Here is a 7,778-nt window from a genome sequence, read left to right as displayed (position 1 = left end):
AGGGGGGGGGGGTACTCTACAGTATGCTCTGTCATAGCTTTAGCAGCATGTTCTGACTGAGAAAGAATCAAAATAATGACCGGTTTCCAAACTTACCAGTGAGCTCACCAGTGTTTTAATGGTGGATGCTGGTATGATCCTTCCTCCTCTCCCTTTCTCTTCATGGCTCTGCTCTTCAGGTCAAGTATTTATCACAATAACAACAATTGATTGAAAAGATTTAACTGATTCAATTGTTTTTTATTAAAATATGTTCTGTTGTTGAATTCAAAAGACATTTCAACAAAAACATTTTCAAATTGATTACATTTTTTGTCAAATTAATTATGAAATTATGAAAGAAAAATGTGCATATCAATAAATACAACACACAAACAAACTAGATTCAACGATCCTATTTAGTAATACTTCAAAGTGATTTCTTTATATTCTACAGTGTGTGTTTGAATGAACGATGCACTGAAGATCATCCAACGACACACTTCTGTCTCTAAAACAAAGCTGAAAAGATGTTTTGGTTAAATCTAAACATGCAAGTTATAATTCTGATATGTGTTGTGGAAATGCAAATAAAAAGGCAAAGAATAGGTCAAGTTGATTGGTTTTAAAGTGAGTAAAACATTTATACATAAACGCCCAATGTGACATGTAACATGTCAGATCTTTGGCACTAGGGGGCAGTGTTTAGAAAATATGATCAGAAATGTCTTCCATGTGCTCCATTTAGTCTGTCTTATGATTTTCCTTGGGTTTGGGTTCTTATGGGTTTGTATTCATACATTCCTGTAGTTATGAAGAATAATTGCATTTTATTACATATATATAGTTCAGTTTAAGTGTGTGAATGTCTTCAAATAGGTTCTACTCTTGATTTAATACATTCCTATAGTTCATTTCTACAGTTTGTTTTCTTAGTTTGGAGTCAGCAGCTCTTAAAAACAGAGTGACTCACCATCACCACTCCAGCTCCATGGCAGGGAGACCTTGACTCACACACTGGATGCTGTATGTGTGTGTGTGTGTGTGTGTGTGTGTGTGTGTGTGTGTGTGTGTGTGCTGTCAGCTGTGTGGTAGGATGTAACACAATCTGACTTGGACGACAGCTGCAGCCCAGCCGCACTGCAGAGTCACCACACACACACACACACACACACACACACACACAGACACACACACGCTGCAGCAGAATTAGTCACATTCCCGGTGTTGCCATCTGACGTGGCACTGTGATGACCTTTCTTATGAGAAGCTCCAGCAGGATTAACCGTCTAATTATTCGTGTGCGTGTGCGTGCGTGCGTTTTAAAAACTTCAAAAGGAGGCTCTTTCAGTCATCTTAAATCAAATCATCTCCTCAAATGATGTAGATCTGAACCAGTTATTAGAGCATTTGAGACAATAAAGCATAAAACTGCAGATGCAATTCAGCTGTAAAAACATGAAATATTAAAGTTGATATTTAAGTTTTATTCGCAAATATTATCTCAGCAACATGAGCTTCGTATTAGTGTGTGTGTGTATTAGTGTGTGTGTGTGTGTGTGTGTGTGTGTGTGTGTGTGTGTGTGCTATTTCAGCATGAGTTAATATCTAAAATGAAAATGTAATGCATATCTTGAGCGTCAACGTTTATATTCAAAGTTATATTCTTTACTTGTTTTCCTTTGTGATGATTCTAATAATCTAAATCGTGTCATTTTTAAGAGAGAGCTGCAATAATCAGTCGATCGGCAGAAAATGAACGATGATGATTGTTGAAAGATTTATCTGGAGAGGTTTGGGGGAAAATCACGAACACACTTTTATACTTATTCCACATACTTCTTCCTTACTCATTCACATATTGTGTCAGTGTGGAAGCCAGAAAGACAACATTATACCAAGAAACAAGGAAGAAGAAATGTGTTCAGCTGTCTAATTTAGTTTAGTTTAGTTAGGAAAGTCATAAAATATGACACAGCAAGAAGCTGCTTTTATTCTAAGACGCAGGAGAGTTCTGGGTGAGCTGTTATGAATCCAGGTGTGCGGATGACACACTCCAACGTTGATTGAGGGGTTTGAACCCTCAAGTGTGATGACCAGAGACCAGAGACACGGTGATATCTGTTCAGCAAGTTAGAGACAATGAGAGAGAAACTGTGTGAATCTAACTGCCTTTTCTTCGTCGTGGTTTTCGATCTTCATAAAAGCGAATTGTCTCATCGGTGCAGAGAAACGTTTTTCAGTGATCGTGACGCCTCGGAGCAGCAGAGCAGCGCTTCAAACCACTCCATAGCACTTAAAGAGCTATTACTGTTATCAACGCAGCACTCGCACACTTAACAACGTGTTGCCGACTCCAGCAGAGACGGCGCTGCAATCTGCTGCTGGTTTTCAACGGCTGCTTTAAAGGCACAGCGCTGTTCTAGCAGCATGATACGATGTTACCAGCACTGCCTGCTGTACACTAACAAACACAACACAACACAGCACTCAACTCAGGGGAATAACATTTAGAAAATAAGTAGATTAAAAACAACATTCAAATCGATTTTAAGAACTTCGTTATGAACTTCTCTCTGTGCAGAGAAAAGGTAGAAGAACAGAAAGCAACGAAGCAGGAACGACGGAGTGCAAGATGTCAAGAACAGGATGAAGAGAGGAGTTAGGGAAGGAAGGGAGGGAGGGAGGGAGCAGATGACATCAGTAGAGAGGAAACGGAAAGGAGGGAAGACGGGAGGAGAGAAGAAAGGCTGGAAATAGGTGGAGAGGAAGAGAGGACAGGAAGAAAAGAGTGAATGAAAATAGAGAGTTTAGTTCTTCTGTGTAACATTTAGGGGGCAATGTTAACCAGAACCAGAGGGTTTGTACTGCAACGCTCTGGGTGATCTGACTGTCTCTCTGTCTCTCTGACCGTCTGTCTCTCTGTCTCTCTGACCATCTGTCTCTCTGTCTGTCTGTCTCTCTGTCTCTCGGTCTGTCTGTCTGTCTGTCTGTCTGTCCGTCTGTCTCTCTCTCTGACTGTCTCTCTGTCTGTCTGTCTGTCTTTCTGTCTGTCTCTCTGTCTCTCTGACCGTCTGTCTCTCTGTCTGTCTGTCTGTCTCTCTCTCTGTCTGTCTGTCTGTCTGTCTGTCTCTCGGTCTGTCTGTCTCTCTGACCGTCTCTCTGTCTGTCTGTCTGTCTGTCTCTCTGTCTGTCTGTCTCTCTGTCTGTCTGTCTGTCTGTCTGTCTGTCTGTCTGTCTGTCTGTCTGTCTCTCGGTCTGTCTGTCTGTCTGTCTGTCTGTCTCTCTGTCTGTCTGTCTCTCTGTCTGTCTGTCTGTCTGTCTGTCTCTCTGTCTGTCTGTCTGTCTGTCTGTCTGTCTCTCGGTCTGTCTGTCTCTCTGTCTGTCTGTCTGTCTGTCTCTCTGTCTGTCTGTCTGTCTCTCGGTCTGTCTGTCTCTCTGACCGTCTCTCTGTCTGTCTGTCTGTCTGTCTGTCTCTCTGACTGTCTGTCTGTCTGTCTGTCTGTCTGTCTCTCGGTCTGTCTGTCTCTCTGACTGTTTCTCTGTCTGTCTGTCTCTCTGACTGTCTCTCTGTCTGTCTGTCTGACCCTCTGTCTGTCTATCAGGCCGGCCTCGGTGGAGAGGAAACCTCCGGAGCTCAGCACTCTCAACGACGGCTACCAGATCCGTATCTGATCCCTTCTTCACCTCCCAGTCTTCCTAAATCCGTCCACGCTTCGCAGTCACCCTGATCCCCCGAAACAACAAGGAGTCTCTACCTGCCACCCACGTCTTTCAGGAGACGAGTCACTGCAGCAGCTGGAGCGATTACTCACAGAACCAGGTGGATGATGAACACGTGTTCTGAGCTGGAACAGCAAGAACTTCTTAGAAGCAGAGACTGGGACAATGAACCCATGACCACAGAGTCCTGACACCAGACAAGGTAGTGTGGAGAGAAACAGCAGACACGTGTTTATTAATGCTTTTGGCCTGTTATCGTGTAAAATCAGCACTTATCATAACGCCGCTTCTACAGCACAATTTCCCCGACAGAGAATCTGAGCAGTTGATATCTCCTGTCGGGGACGACTTTCCAGGTTTCCCAACATGGCGGCTACAGGGAGACGGATAGGAAGGAAGCACCGTCACAGGTGTAGGTGTGGTTATCCCACTTTATCCTCACGCTTTGGCTTCATCTGTACGAGAAAGTTCACTGAAGGAGTGTTCAGAAGAGGTGTTTCACTCGTGAACCCGACGGCCGAGCAGACTTCCATTAATCAGAGCGGACGAGCGTGGAATCAGGAGAGGACGATCGATAGAGTATGCGGGGAAATCAAAGACACGGAGTCGATGGAGGGGAGAGGAAAGGGAAGGAGGAGAGGAGAGGTGGGCGAGGGGTGAGAGGAGAAGAGGCTGCAGGAGATCAGTGAACGATCATTAGAGCACTGCAGCAAACCTCCTGCCCCCCCCCCCCCCCCCACACTCTCAGTCTCCTCTTCCTCTGCCCTCTGTTGACTCATAACTGAATACATCACACAGCTCTGTGAACATCAGGAAGAAAACCCTCAAACTCCGTCTCCAATGCAGATGTTCAGAAGTTAGCGGTCGCCACAGAGAGGCTGTTACTGATATCATATATCCAGATAACAACATCAAGTCCACATCGATTCCTTTTATTTATTGTGTAACTGCAAGAGAAACACATCTGTTGTTTGATTAATGGGATGACAAAGATGCTTTTCTTTTTTAAAAACAAAACAAGTGTTTCAGACGTTCACCTCTTCAGGCCTCTAGAAGTCACTGTTTTAGTCAAACTGTTCCTTTGATGAAAACGTCAAAAGGTTGTGAAGGAGAAGTCGTTGGGACGTAAGAAGAAGAATCCGACTGCTTTACACGTTTTATTATTATTTATTCATAACACTCCGAGAATGTACAATTCGAGTCAGGAGTCCTGTCCAAAACAGAATGAAATGTTGCTGCCGCAAGGAATTGTGGGACGGCATCATCTACTCTTCTTTAGTGAAGGATCCTTCAGCGTTCCCTCTGCTAAAGGAGATGAGAAAGGAAGCATCAAAGCATCCTTTTCTGAGCATTTAGAGCTCTTATCATGGCTGCCACTTAGATACTTCCAGCTCATTTCACTCAAAAAGACTATTGGACTGCAGCCGTGGTTTTATCTGATGGGGTCACAAGGGGGGGGGACATTGGGAACCACTCATCCGAACTAGTTGATTCTAGAGGCCTCAGCAAGTGTCCAGTATTACATAAGAAATAAGCCAATATTAGAAAAAGAACAGGAAAAATATATATATTTTGTCTTTCTCGTCCCTTTAATCACCTTGTGGTCGCTCAGATTTGATAAATACGAGTGTAGACAGTAACTGTTATGAGCAAGGAAAAAATCAAAGATCTTAGATACCTACGACTGAAACGTAGATAAAACCGCCTCAGTCACAAGACAGTAAATTGAGCGGTCAGCATGTTTTGGGTTAAACTTCAAATACTCTGATCTCACAAAACCTGAAATAGTATCTCTAGTATTTCCAAACATCTTCGTATGTGTTGACTAAACCGTCGTGTTCACACAGTAAACTAACGTACTGTTAAACAGCTGTTCCACCAACAGCTGGATTATCAAATGATTGCAGCCACTTTGTCCAATCAGAGGAACGAGGAGTGAAGGCAGAGTGAACACTTTGTAACAACGGCTTCTTTCAGGACAGATGTAACACGCTGTCACACGCTGTCAGCGGATATTAAAGGACGGCAAAGTCGGGACCTTTAGAGAGATCGAGGATGATGGTTGGGTCACAGCAATGACAGAAAGTACTCCTGTTATTGAGATTCGTCATGTTTTAATCTCAACGCTTAATGCCTTTCGGTTGAATTCTGCAACATCCGCTCTGCTTTGTGTTCGACAACCTTAAAATGTCAACAAAAAACAAGTCACCCGTTGTGTTAATGCAGTTTTTCATTCAGTAACTCATATTCTCAGTTCGTCGCAGGAGACGAATACGAGTCAGGAGACCACGGAAGTTCTCAGAGCAGCTTCTGCTCCGAGTGCCGTATGTACGCGCCGTATGTACGCGCCGTATGTACGCGCCGTATGTACGCGCCGCTTATGTATGTAACCTTTTTTTTGGATTCTCCTGTTGAGGCCTTTTTGATGAATCCCAGCAGAGAAGCTTGAAGTCTCACGTGACGTTGTCCAGTGCGATCTTCAGCTGATTTATAGCCACTCTGATACAAACAGATGTTGAACACATGCGGTATGAATGTACGTGCGTCTACGTTTATCCACGTACAGTTTGAAGCCTTCAGACTGAGAAGTGTGTGAGTCAGTGTGAAACAGAAACATATGCTGCTGAGGACGACCACAGCCCTCCACCGCTGGCCCCCGATCAGCTCTAGAGTCACAGAATGAACGGGTCGGATGCCTTGCTCAATGGCATCTTGAGGGCAGCAGAAGTAAAATGGGTGCTTTTATTCAGAATAAATCCGTGTTTTGAAAAAAAAGCAACTTTCACTTGCTCTCCTGCTTCCAACTGTCTGCTTTTAGTGTACTTGAAAAGCTATGACCACTGACTCGAGTGCAAAGATTATCTCTGTTCTAATAAGCGGCACCAGGCATCTGTAGTCTAGTGGCCGTGAGAGAGCAGCAAGACGTAATGAAAGTCCTGCAGCAGCTTCTGGGAGCGAGAAACTGAAGACGGCGTCCTATTTAAAGGCACTCCGGTGTTGTTTGGCCACTAGTAGCGCTATAGAGCAATGTGTGGGAGCCCATCTTTATTATCCCGTGTTTCCTGGTCACTTTTGCCACCAGGTGGTTTTCTTCATTTCCTCAAGAACGTAGATGAGTTGTGTTTTCACAAATGCCCGGTGCAGCTTTAACTCTATATCTAATGGAGCAAAGATAATCTTCCATAGCTGTAACGTTCAGTGAGGAACACGAGCAGCCTCATTTTACTTTGGTGCTTCGTTCAGTCTGTGTACTGATTGTTTCAGAACGTTATCAGTTCATTGTTTTATCACTTCTTCTTCTTTCCGCCTGTGTTTTGATGCCGACCGAACATTTCACCGTAGCTTTTTGTTTTCTACAACAAGCTATGCACACGCTGTGATGGAGAGCAGGTCACGACAAACTAAAATCCCAGTCTTCCACAACTCAAGCGATGGAGGAGGAAGGTGTTTGTGGTATGATCTACATTTTAACACGTCTGCACAGGAAAAAAAAATCTTGGCCAATAAGAATACTTCTACTCGCCAAGAAGAGCTTTCCCTCCTGTGCAGATCAAAGCTGAGCCACGATCGGCCGTTCTCGGTGCTGTGAGGAAGATGCAGAATACTTGTAGTTGTTTCTGATGTTTGGTCAGCAGTGCCCCGCCCAGAGCTCTGCCACCAAACATCCAGATCACCGTGTTAATATTTGTACTGAAGCGTAAGTGTTGATACTTTGCAAAAAGGTTTGATGTTGTTGTGGGGTTTTTTTAGCATACAGAAGAAGCACAAAGCTGCTTTTTGCTTTTAGCAGTATTCACAGCGGGGTGGTGGACAAACGGACACATCCTGGAGAACATCTTTCAGGATTTCTGACTGTGTTTTTGGGGACTTTACAAATGGAGACTGACCTAAAGTCAGTGAAGAAGGACCATGAAAACTTTGGATTCAAAGACAAACATCAAAACAACAGTGACACCCTGAAACACTGAAACTCAATGTAGCAGCTGAAATGTCTGTTTGCAATAGAGACTTCTGTGCTTGACAATTATTCTTGAATGTTTCAGTTTTTATTTTTTGTAAAGGTTCCTGTTTGTGGC

At 43.7% G+C, this 7,778-nt stretch overlaps 1 long non-coding RNA gene across 1 annotated transcript in view; it reads left to right on the top strand.

The window, feature by feature from the left end:
* The window catches only part of LOC116393665 (uncharacterized), a 7,492-nt gene extending 472 nt beyond the window's left edge, over window positions 1-7,020 (top strand). The window contains exon 2 of the long non-coding RNA XR_004213397.1: window positions 3,585-7,020. This is a non-coding gene — a long non-coding RNA (uncharacterized LOC116393665). The remainder of the gene's footprint in view (window positions 1-3,584) is intronic.
* The last annotated feature ends 758 nt before the right edge of the window (window positions 7,021-7,778 follow it).

This window comes from Anarrhichthys ocellatus, unplaced genomic scaffold (assembly GCF_004355925.1).
Source record: "Anarrhichthys ocellatus isolate YVR2014 unplaced genomic scaffold, GSC_Weel_1.0 scaffold34, whole genome shotgun sequence".
Taxonomy (NCBI): Eukaryota; Metazoa; Chordata; class Actinopteri; order Perciformes; family Anarhichadidae; genus Anarrhichthys; species Anarrhichthys ocellatus.
This window is presented reverse-complemented; position numbering and strand designations above follow the sequence as displayed.